Below are 17888 nucleotides of genomic sequence, written 5' to 3'. Positions count from 1 at the left end.
AAGGATTATTATCTGGGAGAAGGTACCTGTGTTTGACTCTTATTATTTGGTTGGAGTTCAAAGATTGTGAATTTACTTGTTATGTTGTAAATTTCTGAGTGGTAGAAAAGCTAACTTCAAACTTAGTTTTATTGCTTGGGATAACAGTAATCAGTTTTGTTTAACCTAGAATCTTTTTATGCCTATAAATACCTACTTCCTTAAATGCTCCTGGAACCAGCTTTACCATCTTGCTGGTTCTGGCACTGAGTTAAATGTTTGGCTTACTATTTTATATTTGTGGGGGAATTCATGTTTTAAATTTTTTTGAAAATTCTACTTTGACACCTCATGGAGGTGACAACAGAAATGAGTGGGAGTAGTACATTCCAAGGAAGGAATCTTGGTAGGTGAAGAGATTGAAACAGAAGTATGCCTAGGTCAGGGGTTGGCAAACTTTCTGTAAAGGAGCAGATAAGGGCCATAAGGTTTCTCTTGCAACTTCAGAAATTAACTGTTTTAGTATGAAATCAACCATAGGAAATATGTAAAAAAATAAAAGTCACTGTTAAAAAAAAGAAGAAACTAGGAATGCTGAAATTTAAATTTATGTTCATATGTCACAAAATATTCTTGTCCAAACCTTTAAAAACACAAAAATCATTCTTACCAGGAGTGCCATACAAAAATTGGCAGCCTGCTGGATTTGGTCTGCAGGCTGTAGGTTGCCAATCCCTGGCCTAGATATTCCAGAGTGCAAGGGAATAATTCCAGATAAAGTTTCGAAAGTTGGTGACAACCAAATAATGCTGGCACTGAATATTAGGCTTTTTTCAACTTACTGCCCTAACAATGGAAAGCTACTGAAGTTTTTTTGAAGGGAAGTAACACTTGTGTTCTAGAAAGATTAATTTAGTAACAACATGTGTAAGATGAACTGAAAATGTAGGAACTAAATTGAAGATAGACTTTAGAAGATTGGAAGTCTAAATGACTAGTATTTTTCCCCTATCAGAAGAAGTGGTGTGGGCCTGGCCTGGTGTGGCTCAGCGGTTGAGCATGGACCTAGGATCTAGGAGATCCTGATTCGATTCCTGGTTAGGGCACACATCCGGGTTGTGGGCACGATCCCCAGTCGGGGACGTGCAGGAGGCAGCTGATCAATGACGACTCTCTCACCATTGATGTTTCTATCTCTCTCAACCTTTCCCTTCCTCTCTCTGAAATCAATAAAGATATATATATTTTTTAAATTAAAAAGTGGTGTGGGAAAAACTGCCTTTCACACACACATTGTTTTGAAAATTCAGACCCATTGCATCCTAATTCATAGTTTACTCTGTTGGACTATTTCAAGGGATTTCATGTTAGTGTAACTTTGGAAATGGCTTCTCATCTGGAAGTTTCACAAGTACTGTAATTTGTAATTAGGTTTACCCATGCCTTTGCATGTTATCTCAACCATTACCTGGTGGGGATTCAAGTTATACCAGGTTTTTGTTTTGTTTTTTTTCAAATTCACAAGTATGTTTCGAGTAGGGGACCAAATCTAGATTCAAACATGTACAGTTAGTGTCAGGACTTTGGGAAGAGAAATCTGCAACCTGAATAGACAGAAATTAGAAAATACTTGGCAAGTATTAGATGCCATTTCACAAGTTTAATCGTAACAGTTTCCTAAGAGAGAAAAATTCCCAGGCCAATTTTTAAAATTAAAGGAGTGCAGAAACAAGTTGTTAATTCTAATTGCAGCATCCACCTTCTCTCTGATATTTTTCTAAGGACTGAATTTAAATGTGTCCACAATCACTAATAGTAAAAAAGAACTTTATTGATTGACATGAGCATTTTTTTGAAGTTTTAAAATTGTAACAGATGAGAACAGTCCAGTTTTATGAGGTTTTTAAAAATTGGATAACTTAGAAATTAATTTTGTATCTCTAAGGTAAATAAAGGGAAAGAGGCGGCCAAGTAGAAATCTGTTCTAGGTATAGGGAACAAGAAATTGATCATAAAGTTTAAGGGAAACATCATGACCTACCTCAATATAAACATCACAGCCCTGTTCCTATAGCTTGGTTGGTTGAAGCATCATCTGGTTGTGCCAGGGTTTTGGGTTCCATCAACAGTTGGGGCACATGCAGGAATCAACCAATGAAGGCATGAATGGGTGGAACAACAGATGGATGTTTGTCTCCTCTCAACATCACATACAGGAACTTAAATTACTTTGTTTTGTGATGGCATTATCTTCCCACAATTTAGAAGCATACCCTATCAGTCTGGTTTGACAGTAATGGAAAGGGTTAAAATGACTGTCTTGTGTTGAGCTTTTTCATATTCTGAATTTTGCTACTAGTCTGTAACTGGGGACTGAAAAAAACATGAACAGCTCTAAGTCAATGAAGAGACTTTTAAAAAGTTAATTTACCTTTTTAAATGAAATATATTGAAATCTAAAAATGGTCTACCCCAAACATCAGCTTATAACATGTATATATACATGGAGTTCATATAGAAAATATAGAAAGTAATATATGCTTATTTCTATGTAAGTAAGCATATTTTTGTGCTTATTTCTATTGTCTTGGATCAGAGGAAGTCAAAGATTTATTTCATTGTCTTCATGAGAGTGTATTATAGTTCTTGGGTAACTCTGCCGTAAGTAAGTACTTCATTGTGCGCTTTTTAAAAAATATATATCTTTATTGATTTCAGAGAGAAAGGAGAGGGAGGGAGACAGACAGAAACGTCAATGATAAGAGTCATTGATTGGCTGCCTCCTGCACGTCCCCTACTAGGGATCAAGCCCACAACCTGGGCATGTGCCCTGACTGAGAATTGAACTGTGATCTCCTGGATCTTAGGTCGATGCTCAACCACTGAGCCATGCCCAGCCAGGCCATTGTGCTCTTTTTTTTTTTTATCTTCATCTGAGGATATTTTTTCCATTGCTTCTCAGAGAGAGTGGAAGGGAGAGAGAGAGAGAAACATCGATATAAGAAAGACACATCAATTGGTTGCCTCCCACACCACTCTGGGGCCTGGGATTGAGCTTGCAACCAAGGTACGTGCCCTTGGCCAGAATTGAACCCAGGAATTTTCAGTCTGAGGGGCGACACTCTTAACCACTGAGCCAAATCAGCTAGGGCTCATTGTGCTCTTTTATTTAAAATGGATGGATGGATGGATGGATGGATGGATGGATGGATGGATGGATGGATGGATGAGAGAGAAAGAAACATTGATTTGTTGTTCCATTTATTTATGCACTCATTGATTGAGTCTTGTATGTGCCCTGATCCGGGATCAAACCTGCAACTTTGGTGTATTGGGATGACGCTCTAACCAATTGAGCAACCCGTCCAGGGCTGTGCTCTTTCCATTGTATAATGTAGGAAGTGACTAGAAAAAGGTTACATACACATTCAGAGATTAGATGTTGAAAGTATTAACACCATTTTATTCAGCACCTTGCAGGATAACTGAGTATAGAATGAGATAATGGAGAAGTGGGGTTAGTTTCAAAGCTAAGGGCCCATTTTTTCTGATTTTTTTTTAGTTCACCAAAAAATTTTTTATGCTCCATTTCTAGGAAATAAGGGCTATGTAATACCATCAGGGGGAAAAAAGGGAAGACCAAGTGCTAAGAGATTCATTAAGAATATATATATTTGGAATTTAGAGCCTACCATGTACCTGATAGTGCAGAACAACATTGTTTCTGACCTCTAGGAATTGTCTCACCGAAAAAGTAAAGAAGTAAGTAGATAAGGTATAATGCATTGCAATGAGTACTATATTAGAGCTATAAACAGAGTACTGTGGGAACAGCAACCTGAAGAACTAAGGGCCATCTGGGAAAGCATCAAAGAGGGGTAATGATTAAGAGCTGAGTTTCAAAGGCTGAGGATAATGGTGAGACACAAAAGAGGGTGTTCCAGACAGAAAATATAGCATATATAAAACAGAGGCAATGGAATTTTCAGGGATTTATGCAAAGTTAAGTGTGGCTGGAGCTTAGGAGAGACTTAAGTAAAGGAGACTAGTGAAAGAGAAGGCTGGAGAGGTGAGTTCAGGCCAGATGGTGACAGGCCTTATATGCCTGCTTAAGGGGATATAACTTAATTCTATTGGCAACACAGAGAAGTTTTTAATGAGGTTGATGCTATATTGTGGGTGGATAAGTTTCTTGAGTATAGGAACTACTGTCATATTTGTCTTTGTGTTTCCAGTGCCAGACACATAGTAGATGCTCAAAAAATGTTTGTGGAATATAATTTGCCACCTGGAGTGGAGAAAGACTGGAAACAGACCAACTATGGTAGTTTAGGCAAGAGAGTACACCCAGAACTAAAACAGCTGTAGGGGTAAAGAGAAAAACTAACCTAGAATTTTGATAAATTTCTGACCTTGAAGACCAGTTAGAGAAGGGGGAGAAATAAGGATGATTCTAGTTTGGGAGATTGGGTAAAATATGACACCATTAGCTGAGACAAAGGGACAGATAGAGGATTTTTTAAAATCTTCACCGGAGGATATTTTTTTCATTGCTTTTCAGAGAGAGAGAGGGAGAGAAACATTGATGTGAGAGAGACACATTGATTGGGTGTCTACCAAATGTGCCCCAACCAGGGCCAGAGATCAAGCCTGCAACTGAGGTACATTCCCTTGGCCAGAATTGAACCAGGGACCCTTCAGTCCCCAGGCTGATGCTTTAACCCTTGAGCAAAACCGGCTAGGACAGTTTTTTTTCATGTTTGAAGGGTAAAAAGAAGCCTATGGAAAGGGAGGTATTGAAGAAGAGGGGATAACTGAGAGTACAAGGAGAGGATAAAAGCCAGAAGAGAGGGAGGCAGGGAGGGAGGGAGGGGGAGGGGGAGAGGGGGAGAGAGAGAGGAAAGAAAGAAGAAAGAGAGAGAGAGAAAGAGAGAGAGAGAGAGAGAGGAAAGAAAGAAGAGAGAGAGAGAGAGAGAGAGAGAGAGAGAGAGAGAGAGAGAGAGAGAGAGAGAAGAAAGAAAGAAAGAAAAAGAAAGAAAGAAAGAAAGAGAAAGAAAGAAAGAAAGAAAGAAAGAAAGAAAGAAAGAAAGAAAGAAAGAAAGAAAGAAAGAAAGAAAGAAAGAAAGAGAAAGAAAGAAAGGGAAGGAAGGGAGGGAGGGAGGGAGGGAGGGAGAAAGAAAGGAAAGAGAGAAAGGGAGAAAGGGAAGGAAGGAAGGGAGGGAGGGAGGGAGAAAAAAAAGAGAGAAAGAAAGAGAAAGAAAAAGGAAGGGAAGGGAAAAAAGGGAAGGGAGGAAGGGAGAAAGGGCTTAGGAAGAGGGAAAGGGGATGAAAGTAAATCTAAGAGCTTTTAAACTAGTATATAAATAGGTTTTAAACTCCTTCACATACAAAAAACTCAAGTCTTGACTTTAAGGAGGCAATCTTGTGTAGTGTATATAGCTAGAACTATTTTGGTTTTCTAATCCTGGAATATTACAGTTTTGGATTTGTGCAATGGTCTGAATATTTGTGTTCCCTCCAAATTAATATGTTGAAATTCTACCTAACGTGATGGTATTAATAGGTGGGGCTTTGGGTGGAGCCTTCATAAATGGGATTAGTGCCCTTATAGAAGGGACTCCAGAGAGCTCTCTCTCCCCCTCTATCCACGATGTGAGGATACAGTAAAAAGACATCACTCTGCAACCTGGATGAGAGCTTTCAGCAGAACCCAACCATGCTAATACCTGATCTCAGATTTAAAATGTCAAGGATTTGAAGAATATTGAAATCACCAAGAATTCTGATAGTTGTCCCTGGAGAGAGTGATAGAGACCCAGGACCTAAAATTTAAAGGAATGAATAGAAGTAACCTGGAGGAAGAGAGAATAAATTAACAAGATGGGCTAATGTGTGCTATAATCTGGTAACATATAATTTAAAAAGGACATTCTGCCTCTAGGCCCAGTGGTACCAAAGGGTGCTGGAGAGAGAACTACATTCAAGAGGGCTGCAGGAGAAACATTGCCAGGTTGCAGTAAGGGCAAGAAGGTGACAGGAATGCTCAGAGAAGAGATATACAGGATTTTGCAGATATTTGATCTTGAGTTCAATTGTGAAAGGCTTTTAAGGGATCAGAAGGGGTGTAAAATGGAGTTAGAAGCATTGATGTACTTAGAGTCCAGAATATAAGGCATGGCCAGGGAATCCTGGATTCCTGTGATAACTGACATAAACAGGGATAAAGAGCATGATGATCTCAAAGGGGATGGTGGTGGAGAGCCTATGAATGTTGAGAAGAATGAGGAATCTTGCTAGAACATGCAGAGTTCTGGGGTTTCCACTTGACCTCTGCTGGTAGAAGTCAGTAGGGAGATATACAGAGGGGCTATTCTTACCAAGAGGATACTGACTCCCTTTTTTTTCAAATTATAATTTGTATTAGGGAGAAGAGGAGGGTGGAAGTGGAAGAGGGCATAGAGGGGATAAATGGTGGAAAAAATTAAAATAAATTTTATATTAACATGTACAAATTTGAGGCCCTCTTGACTTCCTAGGAACCTCCAGGCTTATAAAGGGGCATTCTTAATTCCTAGTTGATGGGCAACTCTCTTGACCCCTGCAGATGCCAACAGTGCTCTTCAAATAAGTGGTTTTATTCCTAAGAAGATTTATCTTGATTCTTGCTCAATAAACAATTTGTTGAATGAATGCATCAGGTGCCAAATCCATGAAGGAAATAATTTTTTATCTCAGAGCACCTCATATCACTTGAGGTCTGTGTTTCCAAGTTTGTTAGGTACTGCAACATGGAAATAAAACTACTATCTCCCTCATAATATCTAGCATATATTTCTGTATAAGTAACTTTAAGGACTTTGAAATCCTCAGGAAAATGCCAAAGAACCTCTTATGTTTTTAGATTTTCTGTTCAGCATATCTGGCTTACTGCCTGATGCTCATGAATAGAAATCTGACCAAGTACTAATATATTTAAAGCTTTCATCAATATGAGGAAAGAGTACAGATAAATGTGATAATTGTTAAATTATTTCTATATCTAGATTTATTTTCTATCAAAGTTCATACTCCCTATACTCCCATCCAAGCTTTATCTGTTTTAATTCCTCACATTAGAAAAATGGTCCTGAAGTAATATTTAACTCCATTTCAATTTTTTAAACACCATATCTTAAAATGAGTATACTAATATTGTACTGAGCTTTAGTTTTCTAGGGCAACTCAAAGTTCACAAAATGAGAGGCTGGATAAAGAAATATTTAAAAGCAAGAATAGTTCAGGGCTATCCTCATTCTCACTGAAATTGAGGATGACGTCCTTAAGTGCCATTTAAAAATTGTGAAGTACATACACATTATGTGTCTGGAAAAGGTATGGAGAGTCTAAGATATCATCAGGAATCTGGGCTTTTAAGTTTTCCACTTCTTCATCCCTAGGACCCTTGTTTTTATGGCCTAAGATAGCTGTTGGAGCTCCTGCCATCGCATTTGTGTTCCAGGCAGCAGGATGGAAGATTGGAGGAAAAGGGAGAAGACATGCCAGCAATCTTTTAAAGCAGTCTGCCAAAAGCTACCATACAACCTTTCTACTTGCATTTTATTACTTGAATTTATGTGACTGCATCTAGCTGCAAGGGAGACTGGGAAAATGGGAGTATTAAATTCAGATGATTATATGCCAAGCTAAAAATAAGACTGTATGATTTACAAGGATGGAGAGATATTGGGATAGGTGACTAACAGTCTCTACTTCAGACATGTTCATGTATTATACAATTTTTTATTTTTAAAAATATGTTTTTATTGATTTTAGAAAGAAGAAGGGGGAGAGAGACATCAGTGGGATGCCTCCTGCATGCCCCCCTACTGGGGATCGAGCCTGCAACCACAGCATGTGCCCTGACCGGGAATCAAACCGTGATCTTCTGGATCCTAGGTGGATGCTCAACTGCTGAGCCACACCCGGCAGGGCTAAGAAATATGTCTTTATTGATTTCAGAAAGAGGAAGGGAGAGGGAGAGACAGATAGAAACATCAACGATGAACGAGTCATTGATTGGCTGCCTCCTGCACACCCCCTACTGGGGATTGGGCCCGAAACCTGGGCATGTGCCCTGACCAGGAATAGAACCGTGACTCCATGCTGGCAGGGCTCACCTCAGTTTCCTAAATCCTGGAGAAAGCCCTAAGTAGTCCAGGTCCCTATTGCTTGTTCTCTGGGCCTCACTTAGAATTCTCCATAGTAGCCCAGAAGCCTTCAAGAAACTTGGTGGTTCAAAGCTCCAGTGTTCTCCCTACTCTACGAGTCAGCCCTTCAGAGTTTTTTGTTTTTTTTTTAATTGATTTGAGAGAGAGCAAGAGAGAAACATAAATTTGTTACTCCACCCATTTATGCATTCATTAGTTGCTTTTTCCCCCCATTAATTTAAAAAAAATATTGATTTTAGAGAGAGGAAGGGGGAGAGAGAGAGAGAGAAGCATCAACTTATTCCACTTATTTATGCATTCATTGGTTGATTTTTTAAAAAAATATATCTTTATTGATTTCAGAGAGAGGAAAGGAGAGGGAGAGAGAGAGATAGAAACATCAATGATGAGAGAGTCATTGATCGAGCCCGCAACCCGGGCATGTGCTCTGACCGGGAATCAAACCCCAATCGCCTGGATCCTAGGTCGATGCTCACCGCTGAGCCACGCCTGGCTGGGCAGTTGATTCTTGTGTGTGCCCTGACCTGGGATCCAATCCACAGCCTTGGTGTAGCAGGATGATGCTCTAACCAACTGAGCTACCTGGTCAGGGCCTTTTCTGTTGATTTTTAGAGTGAGTGGAAGGGAGGGAGGGAGGGAGGGAGGGAGAGAGATAGACATCGATGAGAGAGAGACATTGATAGGTTGCCTCCCGAACTTGCCCTGACCAGGGTCGGGGATCAAACCTGCAACCCAGGTACGAGCCCTTGACCAGGGATCCAACCCACAACCCTTCAGTGCGCGGGTGGATGCTCTAACCACTGAGCCACATTGGCAAGGGCTGGTTGAGTCTTGCATGTGCCCTGACCAGGAATAGAACCCACAACCTTGGCATATCCAGACAAGGCTGCAACCAACTAAGTACTGAGCCAGGGCTTCCCCTCAGAGTTTCTTTTTTAAAAATTTATCTTTATTGTTGAAAGTATTACAGATGTCCCCTTTTTCCCCCCATTGACCTCCTTCACCTCCCCCCCCCCAAAGATTCTTAAAGGTAAAATTATTCTCCTCTGCTTGCTTAGGCAAGAGAATATGGGTGGAGAGGGGAGGAGAGTGGGCAGTATTGTTTTACTTCATATTTTACATTACATCCTATCAAAATTTTATGCATTTCTGTAGTAGCTATAATATAGAACATATTGTAATTCCTCGGTGGTTACCATGGCCCCTCCCTAAGGTGGAGATTGGGAGAACTTTACAACTTCAAATTTGATTTTTTTGTTGTTGTTGTTAATCCTCAGAGGAGAATATTATTTTTTTCCCATTGATCTTTTTAGAGAGTGGAAGGGAGGGGGAGAGACAGACAGAGAGAAACATCAATGTGAGAGAGACACATTGATCAGGGCCGGGATTGACCCTGCAACCAAGGTACGTGCCTTTGACCCAGAATTGAACCTGAGACCCTTCTTCAGTCCTCGGCCCAACGCTCTAACCACTGAGCCAAACCGGCTAGGGCTTCAAATTTGATTATATTTTTTGCTTTCAAGGAGGAAGGGAAGACATAGCAGTAGGAGCTTTGGGGTGTCTGGGAACAGAGGCTTGTGTGAATTCCACCTATTTTATCTCTAGGCCTTTCCTTTAGGGCTTTCTCAAGGTCCCCTATTCTGCAAATACCTGTCGCAGCAATGGATTACCACATGTGTGCCTAGGTTTTCAGTATTTGGTGTTTTCCACAGTTCCTGATACGAAAGGGAGTTCAAGTTTTGCATATTTCTATTACTGAATTGAGATTTTACAAAATTTATATCGCCCCGGCCAGGCGTGGCTCAGTGGTTAAAGCATTGACCTAGGATCCAGGCGATCAGGGTTCGATTCCCGGTCATGGCACATGCCCGGGTTGCAGGCTCGATCAATGACTCTTTCATCATTGATGTTTCTATCTCTCTCTCTCCCTCTCCTTTCCTCTCTCTGAAATCAATAAAGATATATTAAAAAAAACAAAACAAAAACAAAAAAACAAAATTTCTTTATTGATTGATTTTAGAGAGAGAGAAAAGGAGAGAGTGCATTGATTTGTTGTTCTACTTACTTATGCATTCATCGGCTGATTCTTGTATGTGCCCTGACCAAGGAACAAAACTGTAACCTTGGAGTATTGGGACTACGCTCTAACCAACTGAGCCACCTGGGCAGGGTGAAATTGTTATTACCTAAATGTAATCAGAGAAATCTGTGATCTTCTTTAAGGTAAGTGGGATACAACCTAAATTTCTTTTTTTTCTTCAATTTGTTTCAATTACAGTTGACATACAATGTTATATTAGTTTTGGGTATACAGCATAGTGGTTACACATTTGTATAACTTACAAAAGTGATAAGTCTAGTACCTATCTGACACGATACATAGTTATTATAATATTATTGACTATATTCCCTATGCTGTACAGTGGTACCTCAGTTTTTGAATGTGTTCCGTTCCGGAAGACAGAGTTCTGAAAAGTTTGAAAATCGAGGGATCAACAGCCAACAGCTAGGCCTCAGGATCTTGCCCTCAGCGGAAGCGGTGTGGAACGTTGGACTTCTGAGGTGTATTCAAAAAACAAAGCATTTACTTCTGGGTTTACAGCATTGGTAAAGCGAAATGTTCCTTGACGGAGACGTTTAAAAACTGAGGTGCCACTGTACTTTACATCTCCTTGACTATTTTTATATCTGGCTATTTGTACATCTTAATCCCTTTCACCTTTTTCACTTTTCCCCAGTCTCCTCCCATCAATTTGTTCTCCTATCTATGAGTTTGTTTCTGTTTGTTTGTTTGTTTTTTAGATTTCACAAGTAAGTGAAAATCATATAGTATTTATCTCTCTCTGACTTATTTCACTTAGCATAACACTCTCTAGGTCCATCCATGTTGACTTTTTTTTTTTGAGATGTATGCTGATCAAAATGTGAAGTGCCATGACATCTTGACATCTGTAATTGTTTTTTAGAAAATCGTTCAGTAAAGCCATGGCCAGGTAGCTCAGTTGGGTAGAGCATCATTCTGATATGCCAAGGATGTGGGTTCCATCCCTGATCAGGGCACACACAAGAATCAATCAGTGGCCCAGCTGTCATGGCTCAACAGTTGAGCATCGACCTATGATCCAAGAGATCGCTGTTTGATTTGTGGTCAGGGCCCATTCCTGGGTTGCAGGCTTGATCCCCAGCAGGGGTGTGCAGGAGGCAGCCAATCAATGACTCTCTCATCACTGATGTTTCTCTCTCTCTCTCTCCCTCTCTCTCCCTTTCTCTGAAACCAATAAAGACATATTAAAAAAAAAGAATCAAACAACGAATGCATAAATAAGTGGAACAACAAAGTGATGTTCCTTTCTATCTATCTTCCTCTCTCTCTAAATCAATAAATTAAAAAATAATAAAAAAAAGAACAGTCATCTCTTTTCCTAAAGACATCTTCCAAGGATGTGGCCATTTTATCTAAATGTTTCTGGCCCATCATATTTCAATTAGCCTTTGCTACATAACAAACCACCAAAAAGCCTAGTGGCTTAAAACAGTTATTACTATTTTGTGGGTTGGCTGGCTACAGCTGTATGGTTTTTCTGTCCATGTGCTATCAGCTGGGGTCACTCATGTGACAGTCCTCTGGAGGCTCAGCTGAGTCTAGGTGATCCAAAATGGCCTTGCACATTGGTCAGTTGGTGCTTGCTGTTGGCTGGAGCTTTTCTTTCCACACTATCAGGATAGCTGGACTTTTCTACAAGGTTCCAAGAGAGTGAAAAGTAGAAGCTGCAAATCTCTTGAGTCCTAAGTCCCAAACTGTCAGAGTTTTATTTCATCATATTCTCATGGTTAAAGCAAGTAGAGAGGCCAATCCAGATTCAAGGGGTGGGGAAATAGATGCCACTTCTTGATGAGAAGAGTAGCATGCATATATAGGAATGGCAGAAACAATTGGTAGCTATCTTTGCAGACAATCGACCACACATAGGGAAAGAGAAAACTAAAAGGAGGGAAATGAGGAGAAACATGAAATGAGACAGGGAAAAAACAATGTAGGTACACTTCTGCAATGCTTTTGTGAGTTAGTGAAATAATTTTTTATTATATGTATGTTTTTATTGATTTTAAAGAAGAAGGGAGAGGGAGAGAGAGAGAGAAACATCGATGTGAAAGAGAAACACCAATTGGTTGCCTCCCATATGCACCCCCACTGGGGACCAAATCCACAACCTGAGCATGTGCCCTGATCAGGAATCGAACTGATGACCTTTCAGTGCATGGGATAACATTCAGCATACTGAACCACACTAGCCAGGCTGTGAGTTAATTTTTGAAATTCAGGAAAACTAGCTGAAGGTTTATGTATGGTGGTTTTATTTTAAAAAATTTTAATTTAAATTTTATTTTTCAATTACAGTTTATATTCAATATTATTTTGTATAGTTTCAGGTGTGTGTATTATGTTTTCTTTTATAAAGGTAGGCAACATCATGTATTTTTGTCTGCTCCTTGTTCCAGAATATCAGGAAAAAGTCATATATATGTATTCATATATATTATATATCATATGCCATGTATATAACTCATATAACTTATATATTTATATATTTACTGTTGTGTTTAGCATATAAGTCAAGAACAATTGCTGAATTACTGGCAATGAAGGCCACACTTGTCTCTCCCATCTGCCTGTCTGGTTGGCAGGGAAGGAAAATAACTTGCATGTTGGTGAAGGAAGAAGCTGGGTGGGACAACAGTGAAATCTAAAGTAAAAACCAAGCTGGTCCAAGGTGTCCTGAAGGTTGTAAAATGCAATTTAAGCAGAGTTCCATTTTTTTTGTTGTTCAAATAATTTTAATTATTGGAATGCACGATTTTTAATATGCAAATAAAAAGTATTAAAACCTGAAAAAAAACCCAACTGCTTGAGTTTAAATTCTTTACCACCACTTGGGCAGTAACCTAATTTCTCTAAGTTTTAGTTTTCTCACTTTAAAATGGGCTTAAAAACAATACCTACTTTATTGGGTTATTGTAGGGATTAAATAAGATAATGTATTTAGCACATGCCTGGAAGATAATAAACATTGGGTAAATGTTTGTTATCATTATTAAATCTATTAAGTCTGTCCTCATTTAATAATTTTCCACTGGAATACCATAGGTGAGGGTTATAGTCCCAGTCCCAGTCTAAGTTAATTATTTTGACCTTCTGGGTTAAGAACACTGTAACTTACTCACTTTGCTTTTTTCCTTGTGTTTGAAGTTACACATGAAGAGAGTATCATGTGTAATATTTACAGTAGATGAACATTAGAGGTCACCTAACCTTCCATGTAACAGACAAATCCTCAAAGGGTCTTAGCAGAACCTAACCTCTATTTGAGGTATTATTATCCAATAATAATGCCTAACATTTGTAGACTATTTTAGAGTTTGTAATGCCTTTTCATATGCATTAGTTAATTCTCACCATTCTGTAAGGTATTATCCTCATTTTACACTTAAAGAAACTGAATTTCAAGGGGATCAAATTACATTCATATCCAATTTCACAAAGCTATTAAGCAGCAGAATTGGTATTTGAATCCACTGTTACAATATCTATTATTTAGTTTAAAATATTTCAGTATAGAGAGTGACATTATGGGTATGCTAAATAAAAATTATACCCTAGAGCAGCTAACATTCTAACTTGGAATTCACACTCCAAAGGGATTACCAGAAGTACTTCAGCTGTCTTAACTCTGATCAACATTAGATATTTTGCTTATTAAATAACGAATGCCAGAAATTAATTTCTATTGGAGACATTAATGGATTGTTAATTGTTAATTGTTGTTAGAAATGGGCTCTTGTTGACAACAGTGGTATTGTGGATTGGTTAAAATAATTAAAATGTTCCCCATGCTTACATGAATTGGTAATGGTATATGAAATGATAAAACATGAAAGCATTTCAGTTAAAATTTAGCAAAGCCTACAGCTTATTTCCATAGGGATGGAACCTGACACTGGATATCTAAGAAGTTCAATGTCTTGGTATTACCAGGGAAGACTTGTGGTTGCCTAATACCAATTCTAAGTGTAATAAAATCCTGATTTTGTAGTATTATTCCATCTATCTTGATTGACACTTCATGCCAAATGTGATGGACTCATAGAACGTGGTGCTTAGATTTTTTAAATTGTTTTATTTGGCTTGCTAGTAAATATTTCACACTAAATGTCATCTTCTGACTTATTACATCACTAGTTATTCTGGCTTCTCCATTATAGCTTACTATAGTTTTCTTTTTCCTTGTATAAGAAAACTATCAACCAATCTCTTATGTGGACACAAAACTCCCTGCTGGCAGGTCCGTTGGGACACCAAGGAAGAGTCTTTTCTGCACCGAGTACTGGTGCAGAGGAGGGGTCAGTGGCTCCCGGGGCATTGGAGCAGGCTCACCCACCCACATCCGCAGGCCAGGCAATCCAGGCTCCACCCATGGGACCACCCAGGACTTCCTGCAGGCTTTCCTAGCCTCCACGGAGGTTGGTATCTGAGAGTCCCCAGACCTGACTCTGGAGGAGTGGATGGAGCTGGAGAATTTCCCACTTCGCAAGCAGGAGCTGCTGGTGGAGATTCAATGCCTGTGGGAGGAGCTCAACGAAGCCAATCTTCTGAGCGAGAAGGGTCTGGAGGGGAATAAGGGTAGAGACCTTCCTAAAAGAACTGGGAAATGGCAATGGGGAGGAAGAACTTCAACGTGGACCCCAAAAAAGGGATCTAGTTCTTGGTGGAGAATGAACTTTTCCAGAACACTCTTAAGATCTCCTGTTTCCTGTATAAGGGCAAGAACCTGAACAAGACAGCCGTAGGGACTACCCGAGGGAGAGGGAAGAGTTGAGCCCAGCAGTGCTCCACACCATTGTGGATTTGCAAGAGCTCACCACCCTCAATCTGGTAAAGGCCCTCAGGCAATTTCTATGGAGCTTCCAGTCTCCCCAGAGAGGCTCAGAAGATTGGCTGGATGATGGAAACCTTTTCCCAGCGATAATACTGCCTGTGTAATTCCAGAGTTTTCTAGTTCACGGACACATGCTACCTGCTGTTCTTCATGGCAATTATGCTGAATACCAGGCTTTACAATCCCAACATCCAGGACTAGCAGGCCTGGAGACTTGTGGGCCTTGAACCCTTGCATCGACGAGGACAGGACCTGCTGAGGAGTTCACAGGAACACGAGTCCTTTAGGATTTCTGAGGATCATGGGAATGATCTGACCCACACCTTCTTCAAGTCAGATGGGGAGGGGCTGTCTCCTCACAGACAGCTACCTCTGGTTTGAGTACATGAGGGACAAACAGACAAGGAACCTGGAGGAATCATCTTCCTAGAGAATCTGAGCATTTGAGAGGTGGAGGACTGCTGGAAACCAAGCTGCTTAGAGTTTCACATCCCCAATAACAGGAGCAGCTCATCCAAGCCTGCAAAACAGGCAGCTGGCCAGGTGGTTGAGGAGAACCACGTAGTGTGCTGGATATCTGCCCCCATTCAGGAAGAAAGGGATGAGTAGATTTAAGTCCATCCAAGCAGCTGTGAGGGTGGAGCCCCGTCCATGGGATGCTGGCAAGGAAGAAGTGGATTTCTGTCAAGAAGCAGGGCCCTAGCGGGTTTTGCTCAGTGGTGAGAACCAAGACCGGCTGACTGAAGGGTCCTGGGTTTGATTTCAGCCAAGGGCACGTTCCTTGGTTGTAGGCTCCATCCCCAGCCTGGTCAGAATTTGTGCAGGAGGCAACCAATCGATGTATATGTGTGTGTGTCTCTCTCTCTTCCTTCCACTCTCTCTGAAAAGCAATGGAAAAAATGTTCTTGGGTAAGGATTAAAAAAAAGAAAAAGAAGAAGCAGGAGCAGGAGCATACCTTCCCTTTTGCCCACAATTATTTATTAAAAAAACTATTTATTGCCCTGGCTGGTATGGCTTAGTTGGTTGGGCATCCTCCTGTGCACTGAAAGGTTGCTGGTCAGATTCCAGGTCAGAACACATGCCCAGGTTTCGGGCTTGATCTCTGGTAGGGGGAATGCAGGAGGCAGCCAATCGATGTTTTGCTGTCACATCGATGTTTCTCTCTGTCTCCCTCTCCCTTCTGCTCTCTCTAAAAACCAATTAAAAATCTTAAGCTCTGGCTGGTGTGACTCAATGGTTAAAGTGTCAAAGGGCCAAGGGTTTGATTCCCAGTCAAGGGCCAGTACCTGGGTTGCAGGTTCAATCCTCATCCCGGTCAGGGTGTGTGTGGGAGGCAACCAATTGATGTGTCTCTTGCACATTGATGTTTCTCTTTCTCTCTCTCTGCCCCCCGCTTCCACTCTCTCTAAAAATCAATGGAAAAATTATCCTCAGGTGAAGATTAACAACAAAAAACTTTACAAAAAAGTCATTAAAAATTTTATTATATATTTATTGATTTGAGAGAGAGAGAACACCTATTTGTTCCACTTATTTATGCATTCATTGGTTGCTTCTTGTTTGTGCCCTAATGGGATTGAACGGGAACTGAAACCTTCGCATATGGGGACAATGCTTTAACAAACTGAACTACCCGGCCAGGGTGCAATTATTTGTTACAGAGCTGCCGCATTCTGGTGGCAGGACCCCTGGACCCAACAGCTGCAGATACTGGTTCCCCATTTGGAAAATTCACTACTTCTGTTACCTCTCTTCTTATTTGTAATCAACAACATGCTATTGATAATTATTAATTATTTAACCACTAAAAAAAAGTAAGAGTTTTTACTTGGCAGGGCAGTTATTCTAAACAAAACATTAGCAAAGAAAATCTGTCAATGTACAAAAGAATCATACTCTACACCTAAGTGAAGATTATTTTTGGAATGCAGGGGTGGTTTAATATTTAAAAAGTCACTAAAATTTATTATTATTATATTAGGATTATATTATTAATAAATGCTGAAAAGCTTTTGATAAAGTCAGCATTTATGCATAACAATATAAATACTAAATAATAAAAATAAGTCTATGCTAGGCCGGGCATGGCTCAGCGGTTGAGCATCAACCTAGGATCCAGGAGGTTGAAGTTCGATTCCCAGTCAGGGCACATGCCCGGGTTTCCGGCTCAATCCCCAGTAGGGGGCGTGCAGGAGGCAGCCAGTTAATGACTCTCTCGTCATGGATGATTCTGTCCCTCTCTCCCTCTCCCTTTCTCTCTCTAAAATCAATAAAAACATATTTTTAAAAAAGTTTAAAAATGAAAAAAATAAAAATAAGTCTAAGTAAATAAGAATTCAAGTAAACAACTAAAATATGATAAAGACTATATATCCAAACAAATAGCAAATATTATCCTAAATGGTAAAACACTATAGCATTTCAGTTAAAATCAGAAACTAAGAGGGATGCCCCAATACCATTTATTATTTTGTACTTAAATTTTTATCAAAATTATGCATGCACATGGTTTAAAAGGTCAGTTAACCCTATAATATACCTTATGAAAAACCCTTACTGCCCTTTCTCAAGGACAACCTCTTATAAAGGAAAATATATAGAAATCAATACCTTTTCTCTATTTTAGCAATAGTCATCTAAAAAAACAAACAGAAATACTACATTTCAAGTAGAGCCAAACACATAAAGTACTGAGAAGTTAACAAGAAAGTTTACAGAAACAAAATAAGTGTTTTTATTATAGCATTGTTCATGCTGGCAAAAACC

General features: G+C 39.7%; 1 pseudogene; it reads left to right on the top strand.

Moving 5' to 3' along the window:
- Positions 1-14083: 14083 nt before the first annotated feature.
- On the top strand, positions 14084-15861 carry LOC107546141 (cytohesin-2 pseudogene; annotated as a pseudogene).
- Positions 15862-17888: the final 2027 nt, after the last annotated feature.

This window comes from Miniopterus natalensis, chromosome 2 (genome assembly GCF_054644295.1).
Source record: "Miniopterus natalensis isolate mMinNat1 chromosome 2, mMinNat1.hap1, whole genome shotgun sequence".
Lineage (NCBI taxonomy): Eukaryota > Metazoa > Chordata > Mammalia > Chiroptera > Miniopteridae > Miniopterus > Miniopterus natalensis.
This window is presented reverse-complemented; position numbering and strand designations above follow the sequence as displayed.